The following is a 23757-nucleotide window of genomic DNA, read 5'->3' on the forward strand; positions in this document are numbered from 1 at the left end:
GCCCCTTTCTTTAGAGTATCCCAAATCATAGATCCCTTCCCCCCAAGTGGATACCTGGAAATATCGAGATTAGGAATCCTCAGGAGATACTTCTGAGAAAGAACCATCGCCTAGCTCTTATCCTACTCATTACACCACCGCTAGTAAAGTTTAGCAACCAACACCTCTCTTGTCAAAGCCGACTGCCTCAAGCCTAGTCCCTTATAATTTTTCAGACTGCACACCACTTCCCATCTAACCAAACTCCATTTGGAGGTCTCCAAGTAGCCCGCCCATAAAAATTGGCACATCACAGAATCTAGATCCTTAAGAAAGCCCATAGGAGCAACCTAGAGCATGCATCTGTAAATGGGGAAAGCCTACACAACAGACTTAATCAACTGGACATGACCAATAAAGGATAACCAACGGTGAGTCCAGTGATTAACTTTCACTCAAAATTTGTCCAAAATAACCTGCCAAGACTCCCTGGGAAGCCTACTCACTGAGATGGGAATGCCAAGATACTTCAATGGAAGATCCCCAATCTGAAATCTCAAAGTGTGAGAAATTCTTTGTTGAATAGAGCCTGGAGTATTGAAGAAGTAGATGGAAGATTTTCCCTCATTAATTTGTTGTCTTAAGGTAGCTAGGTACACATCCAAGACCCTACGAAGATTAGATGCCTCCCTTATTGTAGCCATCCCCATCAAAGTAATATCATCTACAAATTGCAAGTGAGTCTGTGAGGGTAAGGCTCCACCCCACCTCCAACCTTGAATAAAACTAGACTCCACATTTTGTTTAATCCATCTCCCCAAGCCTTCCACCAAAAGAATAAACAAATAAGGGGAGAGAGGGTCTCCCTAAAGAAGCCCCCTTGAAGCCCCAAAAAGCTCAGAATGGCTCCCATTAATAAGCACCGAGAAAGAGACTGAATCCAATCTTTCGCAAAGCCAAAGGCACTAAGAACCTGTCGCAAGAAGGACCACCTTACTCTGTCATATGCCTTGGCCATATCCAATTTGATAATCATCACTTTTTCTTTTGATCTGGCCATAGAATGGATAACCTTAGTTGTAATAACAATCCCATCCAGAATTTGCCTACCCACAACAAAACCACTTTTCTCCTCGGAGATCAAATCAACAAGCCCCTTCTTCAACCTATCTGCAATAAGTTTGGAAATAATTTTGTAGATAACATTGCATAAAGAGATGGGCTAAAATTGGCTCAACCTATCAGCCCCCTCATTCTTGGGGATAAGGGTAAGAAAAGTAGCATTTAGAGCCCTTAACATCTACTTATTGTGTTGAGACTCATGAACCATAGCTAGGAGATCAAATTTAATGATATCCTAGAACTCTTGAAAAAACTCAATTGGGAAATCGTCTGGACCTAGTGCCTTCCCTTTCTTCATATTAAAAACAACCCCTTCAAGCTCCCTAAGCGAGATATCCCTCATGAGTTGTTGATTCATATCTTTGGTCACAAGAGAGGGTATACAAGAAAGAACTTGCGCTTCCTCAAGAGACCTCCCTTGCGAGTCCTCTCGAAAGAGAGGTTCAAAGTACTGTACTGCCTCCCTAAACATTTTTGGAAAAGAAGAAATATGCTCTCCCCTATCATTCACTAACTCCGAGATAGAGTTACCATGTCTCCTGGCTTTCACAGAGGTGAAGAAAAAAGCTATATTTTTGTCCCCTTCCTATTGCCACTCAATTCGCGCCTTCTATTTCCAATATATTTCCTCTCATAGTTCCCATTCTTCAAGAAATTTCATAGCCCAAGCCTCGTCCTGAAGCAATTCATCTATTACCCCCTCCTCTCTTATTCTTCTAGTAATATCATCCAAATCTGCTTGGGCCCTTGCCTTTTCATGGAAGACATTCCCATAGTGCAAATGATTACATCGTTTGAGCTCAAATTTAACATATTGAAGAAGCTTAGCAAAAATATACATTGAAGTGCCATAGGCTGGTCTACCTTTCTGCCACCAATCAGAGACCAAATCATTCAAAGATGAGTCCTGAAGCCACATAAGTTGGAACCTAAAGGAAGGCTTTCGAAGCACCCGAGTTGACTCTGTAGAAATTTTAATAGGCTAATGGTCTGATCCTCTCCAATCCAAGATCTCAGAGCAAGATGACCACATCCCCCCAATCCAAAAATAAAAAACTAGGAACCGATCTAACCTTTCTGTAATAAAAAACTCTCCACTCTGACGATTGTTCTAGGTGAACTGACCATTGCTAAGTTTAATATCCACAAGGTTCAAGGTATTGATGTTGTCTTGAAGCAATTGTGCAGAAGGCTCCAATCTTCCAATACCACCCCACTTCTCAACCAACTCACAAATAGCATTGAAGTCTCCAGCCAAGATCCAAGGATGAAAAGGCAACATGCTACGAATCAACCTAATGTGGGACCACAAAGCTTGTTTACCCTGGAAATCAGTAGTAGCATAAATATTAGAAAATAATATGATGTTCCCTGTCTCTATGCTAGTAGTAATCATGGACAGAGAGGATTTAGAGGAAATCCACCAAAGAGGCTAGATTTTTCGAAGATTCCATAAACAAGAGAAACCCTCGAAAGCACCATGAGCTCCAATGCATTGGCATTCCCCACTTCTCCACAACCTAGGCTTTAGACCTTACATACTCTCCATAGATAACTTAGTTTCCTACAAAAAGAGAACATCGGGACCTTGTCTTCTGACTAACTCATGAACTGCTTTTTGTCTATGGCCATTGTTCAAGCCTCACACATTCCATAACAGAAAAATCATTTCAAGGGGCATGAAAAAATAGAATCCAGAGGCTTAATTGCCCCTGACTCCACCAAATTTTCACTAGCTAATTTAATCTTTTCCACATCCTTTTTTTGGCCAGATTTAACAAATTTCTTTGCCCCACCCTTCTTGATATCTTTCTACAGAATGCCTAGTTTGGGAGGAGGCTTAATCTTCGCTGTCAAACTTGAACCAATGGGTTGCCCAATAGCTAGAGAATCCACACCTATTGTTGTAACAATGGCCAAGGGTTCCTGCACCTCAGAAGTCCCCTTTTGTTGATTAGCATCCCATTGCCAACACTCATCCCCTAGGGGATCCATAGTAGAATCAATAACAAGATCCTCTTGAGCTAAGTCCACAAGCCCATGATCCAAATTGATCAAACCTAGGTTTGCCTCCTGTTGGCTAAGCTCATCCAAAACCTCAAACCTGTTAAAGGTATCATCCTACCTTTCTTTAAAAGACCTCTTTTGACCCCTGTTCTGATTCTGAGCCTTGACTGAAACAAAACCATAAGAGGCACCTGCCTCATCAGGAGATATGCTCTTCCCTTTATCTATCTCAGGAGGATTGCTCATAGGCTGTGACGGATGGGATTCTCGAGGTTTATTCCTTGGGCATCTTCATTGCAAATGACCATATTCTCGACAAAGGCAACAATGAAAATGAAGAGTTTCATAGCCCAATTGCTGCACCCAAGAATAAGAACCCACACACATTTCTATTGTATTTGGCAAAGGTCTACTAAGATCAATTTCAACATAATTAAGCTAGTAAAAGATCACATTAGGGTTTGGTGTTGTATGGAGGATGAGAGACCCAAGACCTCAAGAATATTCTAGGTATTCCAAAAGGGTACTCATAATGGTAGTTTGTTCATGGGGCCTTTTGGTAAGATTTTGAACTAGATCCCTAAAACCCAAAATAAATGGTTGATTGGTGTCCTAAAAGGCTAGTAGGCCTAAAAAGGGTAAACCAATAGATCAGTAAGGAAAAGTTGATAAGACCAAGCATTTTTGAATTTCTTCCAAGTTTTTTAAGAGGAAATTAAAGTCTTCATACTCCTACAACATATTCTTGAAGACATTGGAGTTGAATGGTAAGTTTGTATGAATTTATTTGAAAGCAAGGATGAATATTCTTTTGAATTGATTGGAACTATAGAAGTAAGACTTGTTATTGATCTCACCACAATCATTTTGGAAAGTTTTGTGTCTGTGGAGGATATTTAATAGTATAAGAAAAAGGAGGTGATATAAATAACCGTATTAGTGTTAACAACCTAGAGTCCCCATCAAAGTGGTATCAGATCCATAAAATAATTATGCAAGTGTTGAGTCCATGTTATTTATTGAGTCAGTTGGTGAATCCACCATACTGACTAATGTAGAGTTAGCTAAGAAGGTAGAAGAACAAGAGGAGGAGGAAAAAAACCTTAAGGAGGAGCTTTTCTTGTTATAAATCAAGCTTGGTGAGGTGGAAAGTAAGACAAAAAGAGTGACTTTGAAGGTCATTGAGAAAGAAGGGAAAGAAAAGCATAAAGAAGTTGCAGTAGAGGATTATGTACCTAAACCAGTCCCTGTACTACAAGAATAATCCTTCCTGAGAGCCCTCAAGGATCTAGAGGGGGAATGATTAGAAGGATTTCCAATGTTTAATGGAAAGATGGAACTAGATATGATCATGGAATGGATTAAAGGTCTTAAAAATCAATTTGTCTGTAAGGGTCTAAGTGAGGCACAAAAAGTGATGGTGGCTAAGTCTAGGTTGAGAAGATATACTCTAATCTGTAGGAGAGAGAGAGAGAGAGAGAGAGAGAGAGAGAGAGAGAGAGAGAGAGAGAGAGAGAGAGAGAGAGAGAGAGAGAGAGAGAGAGAGAGAGAGCTATAACTACTTGGAAAAGCATGGTAGCAAAGATTAGGGAAACCTAAATACGAGAGAACTATGAGACTTAAATCCATAAGAAGAGACAAAACTTAAGATAGAAGGATCTTGACGTGAACACATATAATGAAGAGTTCCAAAAATTATGTTTAAGGTTTAGTATTGTAGAAGATGAAAGTGTCAGAGTGGCTAGATATTTTAATGGTTCAAGGTGGTTTACTCAAGAATAAGTTAGCTTCTTGAGTCCTACCATAGTACAAAAGTGTTATCAATTGGAACTAAAGGTAGAAGAGAAGAGAAAGAAGAAGCATGACCAAAGTCATAGAGGTAGAGGAAGAGGAGGATATAAAAGAGGACATAGAGGTGATTTTGGTGGGATAAATACATACCAGAGGTTGCAAGGAGAATCCAAGATAGCATAGAAGAGTAGAGATTCTAGTAGTAGAGGAGGCTATAGAGTAAGGGGATATAGTAGTAGTAGAGTTAGGTTTGGAGGATCGGGGAGAGGATCATATTTCTCCATAGTGGAGTATTACAAATGCAATCAACTTAGACACCCTACCTATAGATGTCTCGAGAAGGTCTCTTCAACATAAGGAGAGTAAATCACTTATAAGAAGATGCAACAATTGTTAAATCACCTAAAGTCAAATTGGACTCTAAGGTAGGAGAAAACCTCATGGTGAGGAGAACTATGATCAAAGAACCTTTCAAGAAGGAACCAAGCCAAAGAAGATCCTTATTCGGGATAAATTAGAAGATTATGGGAAATGTGTGTAAACTTATTATTAATCAAGTTCCACAGATAATATTATTTTAGTGGAGGCAATTAGTAAGTTAAAGTTGCAAAGAATTCCCCATAGTAACCCTTATAGAATCACGTAGTTCAACAAAGGTCAACATTTCCAGTTAATGAACAAGCTTGGATAGAGTTCACCGTGGGGGGTATAAAGATTAAGTACTCTGAATTATATTTCCCATGGATTCTTACCACCTCCTATTAGGTACACCATGGCAATATGATAGGAAGGCTATTGATGATGGGGAAAATAACTAATGTGCATTCAAGAAGGATGGGGTTACCTTAAGAATTCAATCTATAGTAGAAGGGGAAGAGACCAAGTCCATAGGTCCTAATATCTTATTAGTTGGGGAAAAGGAGGTCCTAAAAAACCTTAAGGAAGGAGATAGTTTTAGGTTTACTTTTGTGTTGAAACCTAAGGAGGAGGAGACAAATAAGAAGGAAGAAATCCATGCAAAATGTAACACCCCACTCGGTAACCCAAAAGAAATAAACCTAATCTGTTACAAAGTTTACTGGACTATTTTTTTTTTAAAAGTTTAAACAACATCAAAGTAACAATAATGCAGAAGCAATATATACATACACATCAAGAACACGTAATCAATTAAAAATATAGTTTCACTTCCTCAAGGGTTCCTTTACGTTGAGTCACATTTAAGAAAGTTTACAATAATTAGTTTAAGTCTCAATTACAATTTTTATAATCATAAGATGAATAAACACATACATAATCATATAAGCAAATGCATAAGTACAACTAATAATATAAAAGTACATCTAATGAATAACATCCACTGCACATGTCACATGGTATGTGAAAATAGATACAAGTACATCAATATACAATACAATATCTTGTAGGATCTCAAAACACATGATACATAGATACATCAAATGAATATAAGTATTCAAGATAAGAGGAAGAATGATAATAGCACTACTATATCAAAGCGCATCCAACATCTGTCATCTCAGGGAGACCTAAATGGTAAGAATACACTAGATCGCGTGGTCACCTAGTCAGGCTCCCACTCCCATCATGCTAGAGAGATAATGTACGATCCACACACAGATGATCAAATTATAAAATAATCCTAGGCAAGGATTCCTCAAAGCCAAAACTACCTCAAGGGTAACACAAATTGTTGGACACTCATTCCAATACTAACATCTCATACCAAGTTAACATACAAATACCAAGACCAAAAATATACAACCACCTTGAAATCAATGTCAAGTGTCATAAGTACAATGACCAACAAATAACAACTATCATCAATAAAACTAAACTGCCAATCACTAACTCCAACAATAAAAACACCACCAATGAATAACTAATCATTCATTAATAAAAGTCAGTTGTAAACAATAAATGATATCTAATCAATGAGTAACAACTCACAATAAATACATCATAAAAAATAACATCCAAAAAGTACACCACTAGATGCAAATATTAAAAAAAATCATGAAGGAGACTCAGGATACATACTATGGAGTGTCATCACATGAGCCAACTCTAAGGTTACCTTGGTAGTCTCTCAAGACTCCGGCCCCCTAGTGACTCTATGCGGAACTAGAATACCCTCTCGTGATAATAAGGAAACTAGTCATACCTTTCAAGGTATCATCTCCATCTCATTCTTAGTTTGTACAAGCACTCAAGGCATGGACGAGGAAAAATCTCTAACTTATCTTTTTAGGAAAGGGCTAGGCAAGATATTTTAATTATTATGTCATCACTTGTTACACAACTTACAATGAGTTACCCTGGCAACCACTTTGGGCCCCGACCCCCATTGCAAGCCACTCCCATAGACATGCACCTAGACTACCTTCTCAAAAATCACAAACCACAATAGTGTACCATACCACAAGAGTAATATTGATCGAATTTGACTCCTTAACAGGCAAATCAAAAAATAACATTGGTTCTTGAAACCCAAGTTCTCATAAATGCTCAATAACATAAAGCTCATAAAACGTAAATCTCAATTCAAATCATAAAGTTCATCATAACATCCAGTCAAATAATCATTAAAAAAATCTCAAAAACGCCTCTAGTGCGCATCCTAACTTAGCCAACTAAATAACCCACAAAGAAAAACTATCAAGAAAATAAACATCACAAGACTATAAATAGAATATTAGAAAACACAGTGTTTTCAGCCACATGATTTAATTCCACCAATCTCTCTTGTTTAGCTTGGGTCATAAGGATGTGTTTAGAAGTAAAAGAAGAATGTACATGTTAATATAAATAGTTATGCTAATATACTTATTTAAAACAATAAGTATTTAAATATCCAATCTTTTTGTGCATATAAAATATCATGCAATATTATCATATTATTAATTTAAATAATCTTAAATCATAAATGATTTAATTAATAACATAAATGTATATTATTATATTTAAATATTGATATTAATTTCAATATTTAAATTATTAATATGACTTCTATTTAAGTCTAATATTAATATTTACTTTTCCTTTAATTCATAATGTAACTAGAGATAAAATTACAAATTTAATTTAATTATTTATAATTTCTCTCATAAAGTCAAATAATTATTCACTAGATGATTATAAAGTGAACTCTACCACAACTTTTCTTAAAATATAATAAAATTATAATATTTATTTATTAAGTTCCCTTTTGTATTAATAATTACAAAATCATTTATATGCAACTAAGAGTTTAATTAAACTTGAATAATCACTAATACTAACATTCACTTTATAACTAAATGGGTAGTATTAATTTAATTTTAAAAAATAATTAATAATAATTGTTTTTTTTTTTTCATTTTTTAAAATAAATAAATCTAAAAATTATATTATATTTTTATAAGATAAAAATAAATATGCAATTAGTATTTTTGCATATCTTTGATCTCTCAAATTATGCAAGCATACTATACTTAGTTTTCTATTTTTAGTGTACTTGCTTTCACATGCATGTAATCATACTATACTTAGCTTTCTATTTTTAACATATGCATGTAACCATACTATACTTAGTTTATCTTTCTAGTGTATTTGTTTTCACATGCATGTATACGTTTAGTTACAATGTGCTTTCCTCTCAATTGATCTTTTGTTTTTCAAATAAATATTGCAATTAAATTATTTTAGATATAAGAAGAATATTCATCTATATTTAAAAAATTCATGATAATCACATAGTTCTAATGACAAATTAAAGTTGAAACCTAATTGTTCAATTTGTTATTTTCTTTCAATTTTCTGTAATTGAATTTTCTTCTATATTAAAAAAAAGTTTAAAAGAATACAACCATAATAATTGTCTACAATTTTTCTGCAGTCAAGTTATCTTGATTAATAAGTTTTCCTTTTCAAAATCTACAACATAATTCTTCATCCAGAATTAATACAATAAAGTAATAAGTGTAATACAAGCACCCATAAAGACACGAAGTAGATAGATCTTTCAATTAAATTCTACAATGAGTTTTCAAACCCTACCTCAAAACCATAACTAAAATCTGAGACAATCTGTGAATGCATGCAAATCCAAACCCTCCAAAACTTTCAACAATTCTTATGATTCAACTCCCCAAAACCTGTGTAATTTCAAATTGAGCTCTAGATATATGATAAAGAGTTCTTCCCTAAATTGGAGCTTTGATTGCGCAATCACGAGAGAGAACTCACTATCAATTACTGTTTATTACTTTATTACCTTTTACCTTTTCATACACAACTCTTTTAGATATTTAATTAAAAAATATCTTAATTTAAATAATTAATTTTCTCTCTTTAATTAATTTTTAGAACATTTTAAAATATGTTTATTAATTTAATTAATAAAACTATTTAGAGTTTATTATTAAAATAAAACTCCTAAATAATTATCATTAAATTAAATAAATATAACTACGCCATAATTAGAACTATATATTTCTCTTTAGATTTCATTCTTTTATATTTTATTTTCTTCCAGATTATTAATTAGTACAAGCACTAATTAAAGTATAGTTTATTATTTAAATTAATAATAATCAAAGCTCATTGTTTAAATGCAACTCTAATTTAATTATTATTAAATAAATAGTTATAATAAAGCAATATTAAATCTTTAATATTTTAATATTTTAATTCTCTTTTTGTCCAACTTCTTAAATTAAAATTTTAAATTAAAACTTTTAAACTGAAGTACATATTTAATTAATTAATAATTAATTAAATATTATCATATTCTAATTTCTCTTTAACCATTTTTTTTAATTTAGACTTCTAAATTAAAGCACATAGTTAATTAGTTTTTTAATTAATTAAATATTCTCATGTTTTAATATTTTCTTTATAAACAAATAATATTTAATTATATGATTAACATAAACATTATAATTAAATCATTTACCAAATAAATCACATAGCAAAATTTGTATAAAAGTAACATTACCAAAATGAACCTGAGTTCAAAATCAAACAACACAAACAAAGATAAACTCACGAGTTTTAAAAAGGGTGGAAAGTCAAATGCATGTCCTCCTTCTTAAAACAAGTAATTAAGCTATGACTGAGATTGGACCTAGACATTATTTTCTCATTCTTACCATTGAGTTATTGTGATAGATCACGCTCATCTTGGCAATTCAAGGAAGTTGATGCCTGGTACCTGCAAATCTATATAAAATATGAGTGTGTGTGTGTGTGTAAACTAAATAAGTAGTGGCAGAGAGTGGTACATCATGTAGATCCCAACTAGCATGTGACTATGACTCCCTCCCTTAACCACATCAAACATGATAAACATAAAGATAAAATAGACACACACACTATACACATGCAAGTATGGGGTAAGTACCATAATAATTATAAGTCAATCATCAAATGCTCAGATAAAATAATGTATCATTATGAATATGAAGTAATCATCATTAAAGCATCATCTGATATTGCTATGAAATAAATCACATTTATTAGCTACAAATCATTAAAGCATCATTAATGCACCAATAACCATAATCATTAAATAACATATGAAATATAGTCAACTAAGTAATCATCATTGATGCATCTCTAGTCCAACTTATGAAAATAATATCCTTGAAACTAACATCTCTAGTCCAAGTTATGAAAATAATATCCTTGAAACTAACACGTCCATGAAATAGGCATAAAAGAATTTGGTAAATATAATGGAAAAACAAACTATAGATGGGCACTACATAGAAGTACAAGCTTGCTTGAGAAGTTTAAAGACATAGAAAGTGATGGAACACCTGCAATATTACCACCACAAAGGGCTATAAGTCATCAGATTGAGTAAATTATAGGGGCTTCCCCCAATAAGGTTTCATATGAGATGACACCTCTACAAATGGGAGATAGAAAAGCAAGTGCAAGAACTTCTAGACAGTGGTGTTAGAAAGTAAAGTTTGCCAAGATAACTTAGAGGCGGGGGGGGTGTTTGTGAATCATTTATATGATTAATACAACTTTTATCAAACTTATTAAACTTAAAAAAAGTAATAAATAACAACATTAACCATAAGAAGATACACATACACACACCAAAAAATCCTTGATCAGAGGGAAAACTTTAGCGGGGATGGTACCCACAAAATGATATACTAATCTATAAGCTCCTTATAAGAGAATAGACTCTGTTAGGAGCCAATAAAATACATTGAGTACATATTAGTCCCTATTATGAGACTTTAAATCCCCATGAGGAGATTCCAACCCTATTAGGAGTTGTGCCAACTCTGTTAGGAGTTGTAGAAGACAGATAAGCAACTTCAAGGGCAAGACACCGAACTCACTATCCAATTGGCCTCTATATAATCCCTTTTAGAATAATAGAAATTTGACTGATCTCAACAACTCAAACTCTTGCTTTGTCCTTTTATTCTTCCAAAACCACACCAAATCTCAATACTAGATCTTCAACTTTGCATCATAATGATCCCTCTGATCACTTACTCATATTTACTAACTTCACATATTACTTTCACAATTTACACTTACATTTTTCATCACAAGTAAAATAACTTTCCTTTATACCACATCCTCAAGATAATTCATTGAGTCGACCTAAATGCTTTCCCAATTAATTACAATATGACCTCCTTAAGATAATACAATTTATTACATCTTTTCACAATTACAAAATATTGTTAGCTCAATCTTCACAATTTATCACACATGCAATGTTAAACTTCACACACTTGCTGACATCATTGTCAATTTGCCTTATGTTATTGTCTAACTGCACTCACCAAGATGTTATCCTTGTTAGGAGATACCATTTGAACACTAGAAACTACTTCTCAAGTACTCTGTCTGTACACTATCTTCTATAAATCACAAATAACTTTCACATGTCTTCAACTTCCTACACGCACACTTATCCATGTCATTTGGACACATTGTAGAACTATTACCAATTTAGACCACCTCCTAAATTGCTATGTTAAGCTTTCTTATATACTGCACTATGTGTTTTAAGTCGTTGATCATACATATTACAGGATGGTTTGGACGTAGAATGTGAAGTACAAAAATCAATAAACAAGAGAAATTGATCATTTTTATTCAAGTTACATACAAGTACTAAAATAGTACACTTTTATTGAAATATATTTTAGAACTATTTTATAAGGTACAAAATGTTCAAATTTTAGATAGTACTTGATACAATGCATTTAGATACGACACAAGTCATGGTAACTCCTAATACACCATCTGAATAAGCACATTGCATAATTAGAAAACTACTAGAGAAATAAGGGGAAATGCCTCCATTGCCTGAAGGGAAGAGTCATTTATCTAAATTTTGAAGAAGATTTGAGTCTACATCTCCATCTTTGAATAGACATGCAAAATATAAAGAAAGGGGTCAAAGCAATGGGAACCATTCCAAATATCTCTTCCCTACTAAGTGTTCCTAAAACATAATTATTTAAATAAACGCATTAAAAGATGCAGAGGCAAGAGAAATATATGAAAGCAAAGCAGGTTTCATGCTAATAAGTTTGTTTCATGTGCAAATACAGGTATGAAGACTTGATGCTATGGAACGATCATGTGTAAATAACATATATGAAGCCTTCTAGCTAAGATTTATAGAGGCCAAGATTGAAGGACTAAGGAGACTATTGAAAGGACTCGCTTAAACTATAGGCATGGAACCTTCTGGTCAAATCAAGAAGGAGTGAAAGTTGAAGACAATGAGGATATTATTAAAGGGACATACACAAGTTTCAAGAACTTATCATATTTATATATACATTACAAGTTACAACACAAAGAGATAACTCTTTTTTTCAAAGGCTACAAAGAGAAAATTCATGACATGTTGTGATAAATACCTGGTAGGTTTTAGTCATAAATATAAAGAGAAAGGACGTGTCAAATATGGAAATAAAATGCAAAGATACTTATAGAATTTTTCAGATTTACGAATTCATGATTTAATTTGTAATAGGAATCATTGAATTTATAAAAATATGTGCCTTTAATGTTAGTAAAGAAAGTGATAAATGAGCCAACCAAGAGGCTAGGCAATGATCATCAATAGTTTTCTAGAATTAATCAATCAAGAGGAAAACTCAGTCAGATTGGGTGGATTTTTTTGGGCAAATGAGAAAGAATCTTGAAAAAAAAATTATGGGTTATGTGCAGAAAATGGTTTTTTAGGTTCCTACACAAGGAAAATGCTAAAAATGTCAATGAGGAAAGAGATACTTATTATTTTCTAAAGATATGATAGCAAAATATAACAAAGTCAAAATTTGAACATGATGTCTTGGTTGAAAACATCAAGTGGAGACCATGAACAACAGCAAGGGTCTCACATCAACATACAAACATCTAGCCATTAGCAAATCACAACCAATAACAATAATTTTAGTGTTCCATAGTAGTGGCCAAGTGAGATACCCCCACTCCAAATTCTTTTAGAAACTTCAATTCTAGAAAAAATATGACAACAAAGATAGACGTAAAAGAAAGAATGCAACAATGGTGTTTTAACACTCATAAAATGGGATAATCAAATTCATGGTATCAAATATGAACTAGCATAAATATATGAAGTCAAGCTATCAATTCCAAATATGAAGTATCCAGTTATGAGTAGCAATGAAGAAAACAAAACCTCTAATGGCATTCATCAAGAAAAGTGATAGACAAAGTAACCATTACATAAAGCAATTGAAGGAGTTAAACAAAGTTATGGCTTACATGGTTGCAAGAAATAGTAGGAAAGGTCATAGTAATAGTAGACTTCATGTGGTAGGATATAATATCATAAATATGCCATGTTTCCCAGCCAAGTCAAGAAGAATCTCACAACATGGAGAAACACAATTCACGATATATCACAACCATACAAGAAAGAACAAGATCATACCACTAGTCATGCCCAACAAGCTAAATCAAATAGCTGCAAAGGTCTTATAAAAACAACTAGCAAGTACGTGAACCATGAAATGGAGAATAAAGAACACATACACCCAATGGCTCACATTTATAACCAAAACAACCCAACACTAGAACAAAGCCATTGTATGCAATGACAACCATGAAACATGGAAAAGCAACCACAACATCAGTAAGAAGAAATAACCAACAGATATAATGGCGTCCAAAATCCAAATAGCAGAGAAACATCCAAAATACCTTACATTTCGGCTTAGGGTTTCTTCAAACCTTATTTCTTCTCTTTCCATGAATCGACAAGTGCAAATAAAAGAAATATCTAACTTTGCTCTGTTATGTATTCCTATTTGAAATTGAGTAAAATTTTGGGTCCGCCCATAGGAATTTAGAGGAGAAGGTAATGTTTATTAACATAAAATATAACTTTACTTGTTGAGAGTTATACTATGTTAATAAAAAAAATTTTGATTTATTTTGTTTTAGATTTATAATATAAAATTGTTAATATATTAATTGGTTTATTTTGCCATTAATTAATAATAAATTTGTTTATTTGAACAAAATAATTTATTTATTGTTATTTTCATTAGAAATATATAATTAATATCAATAAGTTGATAATAAAAAATCAATTTGTTAATTTATGTTAAATGCAATAATAATAATAAAGGAGCTTAAGTCATTCAGGTAGACTTTCAATGGCTATTTTGGGACTTGCAGTTCAGACTCATGATTTTTGGAGTCAATCATGGAGCTATTTTTGGATTTTTTAGAGTCTTCTTGGAGTTGCCTACATACGTATATGATCAACATACAATTTGGAGTGAATGTGGCATGTTTTTTGCACAGTGATGACCAGTTTTGCATGCAATTCACTTTGGGAGCCTTTTTATGCATTTATGCATGGTTATTGATGAATTTGACATGCTATATTTTTATCTTGACATTGAAATTTGACCTGGGGTTTTGTGCATGATTTTGAGGAGATAAAGACAATTTTTGAGTTGGCTATCAGTTGGACAAGTGCTTGAGGACCAATTTGATTGGTTTCTTCATAGATTGGAGCATTTTCTAGACTTATTTTTCATGCATTTTCTCATATCCAAATTAGGGTTTTGGGCTCTATTTATCGTACATTCACCTCATTATGAGTGTAAGAATTTAGTATAGCTATGATACCATGAAGATTTTTCCTTAAGGCAAAATGAAGCCAAGATCAAGAAGCACAAGACTAGCACAATATGGACCAAATAATGTATGATCATAATAAAAATATGATAATGAATTGATGTCTAAATCTTTGGATATTAGATCATTTAATAATTGATAATTGATGTTGTATTGATGTACAAGTACACTAGGAGTGCCCGAATATAAAGGCCTCTAGAATGACTAGGAGTTAGCAAAATGATAAGCCTCACAACCAAGCACATGTCCACCAAGAGTGGATTATCCTCCATTGAGCACAAAAGTTGGTGTGATGATGAGAGGATAAGCTTACATAGGTGTGTCACATAAAAAGATGTTGTAGACACCATGTGCTTAATTAAGAGTGTGAATAATTGTGTTGTCTACATGATAACTCAATTAATTATGCAAACTCTAGTGTTGTAGACACCATGTACTAAATTCAAGTTGTTACTCCTGTGTTGTCAACATGACAACTCATATGAGTACACAAACTCCTAGGTGTCTAACCTAATAAATAATAAAATAATGCATTTATCCTAAGTAAACTTAAGTAAAGTATAAATAATAATTATTTACACTAACACCCCACCCCTTAAGTGCAACTTAGGGGAATTCACTTAAGCTCACAAAAGCTATGATGAAATGCATAATGGGTCTCGGCTACTAGGCCATGTTAGGCACCCATGTACAATGCAATGCTTTATATACAATGCAATGAAATGTAATCTCTTTGAAAATAGAGAAAGAGGGAAAACCTCATGGGAAAAACCCTCCCCCAAAAAGAGAGATAAGTACTATAAAGAAAGATGCATGTATGGATGGAGTAATCAAGACCCCCCCATTATGAAATACATCATGCATATACAATAGATAATCCCTCCATGAAATCCCCCCCTCAGTGAAGGATCTCCTGATAATGAGTGGTTGAAGACAAAAGAGAATCCAATACCTAGAAACAACATTTCTCCTCTTAGGAAGAAGAAACACCAAGTATAGGTGCAAATATGCTTCCCACTGTGGATAGGAAGATGGAAGAGGGATCCATATGTTGTATGATGTGGATGTTGCCTCTGAAATCTTCTCATATGTTGACAAGTCCTTGATGAATGTAGATGCCATGAACCAATCTGGTGGATGCTAAAAATAAGGTGGCAAGTAAGGTAACATGTCCATGTATGAAACTAAATCAACCTCCAAAGACAATGAAGCATCCTAGTAGGAAGATGTAGAAAGAGAAGCAATGTAGCCTCTCCTTAATGATGAATGCACACCCATGAATGGAGCTCCTTGATGACTAAAGAAGCTACACCATGAAAGTTGAATGATGGTCCTCCTTGTCGGAAGAAATGGTGCCATAGGTGTAGTAGAGAATGCTCCCCAACTAGTAGGAAGAATCCTCAAAAGATATGATGTTTGAGGAAATTGGAATACAATCTCCAAAGATTGATTTGTCTCTTCTAAAGTGAAAGATTCCTTCTCCATTTTCTATAAAGAAGCCACAATCAAGTTAGTCTCAAAAGAAAGATCAAGTGGTTTAGGGTCAGAGTGTGCCCTCGGAACAAGTGAAGAAGAAGTCTCCTCAATAAAGAGAAGATAGATGCCATCAATGATGTCTCTCACATCTTCAATGTGAGGCTCCACAAATAGCCCTACAATGTTTGGAAGGAAGTCATCCCATGAAGCTAAAGTAGGAAGACATGGTATTTCCTGTTGCACTGAATCAGGGGCATGTGTGGCTAGAACCTAATCGGTAGAAGCAACAGGAGCATCAGGTGGTGAGATCTCAACTAGAGTTGTAGTTACCATAACTGGAGTGACTAATGGTAGAATGTCTTCTAAAAATGGAGGAACCGTTGGATCTCCATATGCTTTCCAAAGAGCAATCCAAATGTCATAAGGATCACTAACCTTCATAATGGCATCAAAGTAATCAGCATCGATACTGAAAAAAGTGACATCTAAAATTATTTTAATAGGTGTCAGATCATCAGAGGGTAGTTCTTTAGAACATAGATAAGGAAATATGTCCTTATGCTCTCTTCTTAAATGATCAATTATCAAGGCACTCCATTTCAGATAGTTCATTTTTGTCAACCTCGGTCTAACACCAAACTGACATGTGAAACAAAACTCCATGAGATCAATAAATGTATGCACCCCCCAAAAAAATCAATGAATCCCCCCTAATGTATGATTTGAAACTTTATACTTAGTGCAATTACAATAGCCCCTTGCCAATTTAGGCGTTAGTGGTCTTCTAATTTTGCTATTTACAACCTCCTCTTGTAGTTCAAATCTAGAACTTTACAATGTAGCTCAAAAATACAACAATTTTGAAGCAATAAAATGCAAAGAAATGACCTATTTCTGAAAGTAGTATTTCTATCTACACAAACCTATAATCTGATTGCAGATCTAGAAAGTAGACAAAAACAAAATGGAACCTAAAAATGTGTCCAGATGAGCCTATACTAAGCTTTTGAGGTTGCATCAAGATTTGCAATTTGTAGAAAAATTTACTAGAGATCTCAGACATCCTACACCAATGTGTAGATCATGAAATTCTAACCCCCCCCCCCCAACAAAAAAAAAAGCTCAAAAAAAGGAGTTCGTATGAAGGAGATATCATTGTTTGAAAATCACCTCTCTAATTATTTTTCCTGAATTGTCGTCGTCGCACCTCCAAAAATCAATTGACTCTAGATTTCACCTCAGATGTCTAATTTTGATGAAACAAAAGTCAATTTGGGGGTTTTTTGACCTTTTAAATATGATGCCAATATCTAATTAGCACCAGCAAGCTCCAATCTTTACCTGCAAAAAATTTCTCCTATTGGCCTGATGGCCAAAAAATTTCCAAAAAATAATGCAGATCCAAAAAAAATTGTAGACATGCAACTAAAAAATGCAGATCTAAAAATTAATTGCATAGATGTGATGAGATCATACCATTTCTAAAAATTGGGCTTTTGGGTGTTAGTTTGCAAAAAAAATTGTCTCAGATTTGACTATGGCCCAAGGCAGGCAAATTTATATTCAAAATTCACTGAATTGATACTCCAGACATAATGGTGAGGTCCTCTTTGGCTCTAGATGCTCCCAATAACTATAGATACTCTAGATCTAAATTGTGGTCCTCCGAGAGGTGAAGAAAAAAATGGTCTCCAATGGCTATGAAATGACTCTCCTATGGCTCTGATACCATGTAAGAATTTGGTATAGCTATGATACCATGAAAAATTTGCCTTAGGAAAAAATCAAGCCAAGATCAATAAGCACAAGACTAACACAATATGGACCAAATAATGTATGATCATAATAACAATATGATAATAAATTAATGTCTAAATTTTTGGATATCAGATAATTCAATAATTGATAATTGATGTTGTATTGATGTACAAGTACACTAGGAGTGTCTGAATATAAAGGCCTCTAGAATGACTAATAGTTAGCAAAATGATAAGCCTCACAACTAAGCACATGTCCACCAAGAGTGGATTATTCTCTATTGAGCACAGAAGTTAGTGTGATGATGAAAGGATAAGCTTACATAGGTCTGTCACGTAAAAAGATGTTGTAGACACCATGTGCTTAATTAAGAGTGTGAATAACTATGTTGTCTACATGACAACTCAGTTAATTATGCAAACTCCAGTGTTGTAGACACCATGTGCTAAATTAGAGTTTCTTACTCGTATGTTGTCAACATGACAACTCATGAGTACACAAACTCCTAGGTGTCTAACCTAATAAATAATAAAATAATACATTTATCCTAAGTAAACTTAAGTGTAAATAATAATTATTTACACTAACAATGAACAATCTTCTTTCTAGTTCAAATTTTTTGCATATTGTAGATTTTTGAGTTGATTGTAGGAGCCATTTGTAGCAGAGATTTTTCAGCATTGATTATATAGATTCAACAATTCCTTCTTATTGATTCTTGTGCAATATTGTGGGTTTTTTGCTTTTATGTTATCTTCATCCTTCATTAAAGCTATATTCCTTATTGCATGTTAGAATCTTGATATTTGTAATTGTAGGTCTTTGTTTGTGTCCTTATTCTTTTTGCAAAAAATTGGTAGAGCCTATGTTTTCCTTTCAAAGAAAGAGATTTTGTGTCCTTGCATAGAATCAGTTTTGTAGTTGCATGCTTGTCCAGGTATTGTGAATCGTTTGTATCTTGGGTAATTGATGTTAATTAAATTGAAGTTGCATAGAAATTATTGGTGTATCACCTCATTTAGGTTTATTATATTTTATTTTCATTCACTTCTCATCCCTTTTTCCCATATAATTAAGTTTTTAGGTGATCATTATTTAGGAACCAACCTAGCTCATAGAGATTCATCTCTCATTTTAGGACAACCCACCACTCGAGAGAGTTTCTATGTTTCAATAGGATAGCTAGATATTTCATCTTTCTAAAGGTGCAATCCTAATTGACAACAAGAACATATTCTCAACTATGCTTAGCTTCATCATCAATAATTGATCTATATGATCTCATTCTTTATCTACTACTCAATCAATCATCATAGTATGTTGACATCAATGAAAAACATAGTCATGAATGCAGCACACAATCATACTTATGATCTCTCTACTACTCTAGCCATGCTATAGTATTCCCCCATAGGAATATCATCAATATTCATGCTAAAAAGTGGCTTAATAAGAAAGAGTATCATTCCATGTGCAGTCCCCACAGTGTTGGCATCCAAGAAATGAGGTACTTGGAGATTATCCATTGATTCTAGAGCCATAAATAGAATAACTATTAGGTACAAATTCCCTATTTTAAGGATTGAATACCTAATGAATTTTTTGGGAGGAGAATTGTACTTTACCAAAATTAATCTTATAAGTGGTTATTATTAGATAAGGATCAAGGAGGGGTTGAGTGGGAGGTAGCCTTTAAGACCAAAGAAGGGCTATATGAATGGCTTGTTATGCCATTTGAGCTAACCAATGCTCCTAGAACTTTTATGAGACTAATGAATGAGGTATTGAAGGACTTTATAGGTAATTGTATTGTGGTTTATCTAGATGAAATATTGATATTTAGTAAGACAAAGGTAGAGCACCTTAAAAAATTGGAAATTGTTTTGAAGAAGTTACATGATGGATAAGTAATCATTAATTTGGACAAGTTTGAATTCATGAAGTAGGAACTAGTCTATCTTGGTTTTGTTATCCCACAAGGTGTCTTGAAGATGGATCCTATCAAAGTTGAAGCAATCCTCAATCTACCCACTCCTAAGACAACTAGTGAGATAACAAGTTTCCATAGTTTGGCTCAATTTTAGAGTATGTTTATCAGACATTTAAGTGAAATATGTGCACCGATTTTAGACACCATTAAAGGAGGAATGAAAGAGAAATTTTAATGGACAAAGAAAATTGACAAGTGTTTTGAAATATTAAAAAAGAAAGTAGCTACCCAACCTATTTTAGTACTACCTAGTTTTTAGAAACTATTTATAGTGGAATGTGATGTCAATATTGTTGTAGTAGGGGTAGTGTTGAGCCAAGAAGATAGGCCTACGATATTTTATAATGAAAAAATAAATCACGACAAGAAAATGTATTCTTCATATGACTTGGAGGTGTATGCATCAATTCAAGCCTTAATAAAAATAGAGACATTATCTCTTGCCCAATGATTTTTGTTGTTTACATTGATAATCAAACCTTATGTTTTTTGAACTCCCAAGATAAGTTTAACCATAGGCATAAGAAGTGGGTAAAATGCATTTCATCCAATAATTTTAATATCAATCCCAAGAAGGGTCAAACCAACAAAGTTGTTGATGTATTGAGTAGGAGATTGTTGACTATTCAATAAATTCAGTTAAAAGAATAGGTATTGATAGCTTTAAGGAACTATACCAAGATGATGACGATTTCTCTGCAACTTACAAGGTGTGTCAAGACTTTGGAAATCACTTTCATAGTGAATATGAAAATTACACATTACAAGAAGGTATATTATTCAAAGGTGGAAAACTTTGTATTTGAATATGGTCAATTAGGGAGAAGATGATATAGGAGAAGCAAAATGATAGTTTAGGAGGATATTTTGGACTTAATAAAATATTAAAATTGGTGCAAAGGTTTTACTATTAGCAAAAAATGCACAAGGAGATTAGGAGATGTATAGAAAGTCATGTAATATGTTAAAGGGCTAAAGGAGCATCATCCAATTTATATCTACATTAATATTTTTCCATTCCCAATAGGCCATGGGAGTGTGTGAGTATGGATTTTGTTGTCAATTTACCCAAGATAAAGAATGGATTTGATAGCACATATGTGGTGGTGGATAGATTCAATAAGATGACCCATTTGATACTATATAAGTCACCACATGATGTGTACCAAATAGCTAAGAAAAATCAAAGAATTGACAAGGATTTGTGGCTTTCAAATCAATATAGTGTCTAATAAGGACTCTAAATTCATAGGTCTTTTTTGGAAAACATTATGGAAAGAGGTTAGTTACCAGCCTATCATTTGGGTCTATATACGATCCCCAAATAGATGGGCAAATAGAATTTGTTAGTAGGAACTTAGGGAACCTCTTAAGGTGCTTAACCGATTATTTCTAGTCATGGGACCAGAGCATCTGTCAAGTCAAGATTTCATACAATGATAATTCTATAGGATAAAAAATGGATGAATAGGGTTTAGAATAATGCACATGAAAGAGACCCTAAACCCATATTTTATACATACATTTGAATTCTTATGATATGGGATGTAAAAATAAAAGATTAATATTGAAACACAATAAAAGGTACTTACCTCTAAAAAAGAATCGGCTAAAAACCCTGTCAAATGATCTGAAATACAATCAATTTTTGTATTTGTTAACTGAAACTGTGAGATCTTCAAAACCCATAAATTTTTTTCTTTTTTAAGGGTAGGTCAACCTTGACCTAGATAGAGGGGCACAATTGTGCCCCAAAAAGTTGATCTTGACCTGCACTACTCCAACGAAATTTCTATTCACGGATCCTGCAAGTTTGATGAAAAGGGTATCCAAATCTACATTAATATTCATTGTTCCACACTTATACCTACAAGAAAAATGGTTTTGGTTGTTGGATGAGGGGTTTGCCTTAGTCAAACCCCAATTTGGAATTAACCTTGAAATTGAATTGAAATTACTGGAATAAACAAAGTAAATGGAACTATTCACCTTACTTATGTTGAAATTCTTGTGGAGGTTTCGAATCCTTGAATCCAAAAGTAGGTATGCTCTAAATAAATGTAGAATTGTGTATAGGATGTCTCAAATCAATGGAATTAGATCTCCAACACCAATCTTGAATGGATCTTGGATTAAGAAGAGGCTTGAATGGAAATGGATGAATCTTTCAACAAGAGGGCTCCATAGAGCTTGAATCCGTCAATGGCTACTAATGGATCTCTTTGATGAATTGAATGCTTGAAAATGGATTCTTGCTTGAACTTGATAATGAAAGAGTATAAATTTGTCTCATCTCCTTATGCCTTGTGTTGTTTAGTGTTGAGCCTGATCAGTCCCCAAGTGGGAGATTGTTAGATTGTGGTGACTGATCAGGAAAGTACTATACATACTTCATAAAAAAAAATTTTGGGCAGTAGCCGACATGGTAGCCGACGTATTATGGCCGACATATGGCCGACATGTTATAACCCTAAAGCGGTTTAATACTTGTATAAAAGGGCTTAGGGTTGGGTATTTTTCATAATGTTGTGATACGAAATTGGTTCTTGCGGCGGTATTGAGTTGTAAGGGATTACGGATTGTAATCAGGTTATAATCACAGGATTGTAATAAGATCGGACTTGTTGTTTGGTCGACATAGCCCAGGGATTGGGTGAACCACGTTAAATCTTGGTGCCTTGTGTTCATTTCTGTGTGTTCTATTATTTTCTGTTATTGGTTATATTTGCATGTAGTTTTTTTATTTCTGTCTGTGGTTTATCCTAACACCTTGTTAGGTAGGTAGGTCTTTCTTATCATCATATGCCTTAGAGAAAGTGAGAGGAGGAGGCTCCCTTATATGGAGATCTAGGGCACAAACTTCTAGAGAAGGTCAACATGGGAGCATTAAATCTCTTTTACCCTTAACACCTAGAAATGGACCTAGATTTAATACAATTTAAGAGTTTACCATTTTGGAGGCCAAAATAGTCGACCCAGAAGTGGGAAAACAATTCTTTTTGAAACCTGACATTCGGAGATCATGGAACCTTGAAATTTGAACCTTGGGTCAGCATCAAGGTTAACCCTTACCTAAAAGGTTGTCCTTGACCCTAAGGTCAAAAATCACAGGATCTCAATTGAGAATGCTTGAAAAGTGCATAAAGAAAGTGGAAAAGGGGACAAAATAAGAGGAAAAAGCCATATATAAGTCAAAAACCCATTCAAGGTGCTTGACATGACCCCCAAACCACTTACTCAGAGGGCTAAACACTCTTAACATGAAAGTGCTTCCAATTTACGACAATACAATAATCTTAATAGGACAATAGGGAAAAGTCCTGAAATTTTGTATGGTCTACATCTTAGAGGTGAGTTAGAGCTCAAAGACCTTAGGGGAAAGGATAAGAGAAGTAGATATGTAAAAGATCGAGGTTCACTTTAGTGGTGAATATTCCCCATTTGGCAAATTTTACTTATTGACC

Source organism: Cupressus sempervirens, chromosome 3, assembly GCF_028749045.1.
Source record: "Cupressus sempervirens isolate cs-2001-9-10 chromosome 3, ASM2874904v1, whole genome shotgun sequence".
Taxonomy (NCBI): domain Eukaryota; kingdom Viridiplantae; phylum Streptophyta; class Pinopsida; order Cupressales; family Cupressaceae; genus Cupressus; species Cupressus sempervirens.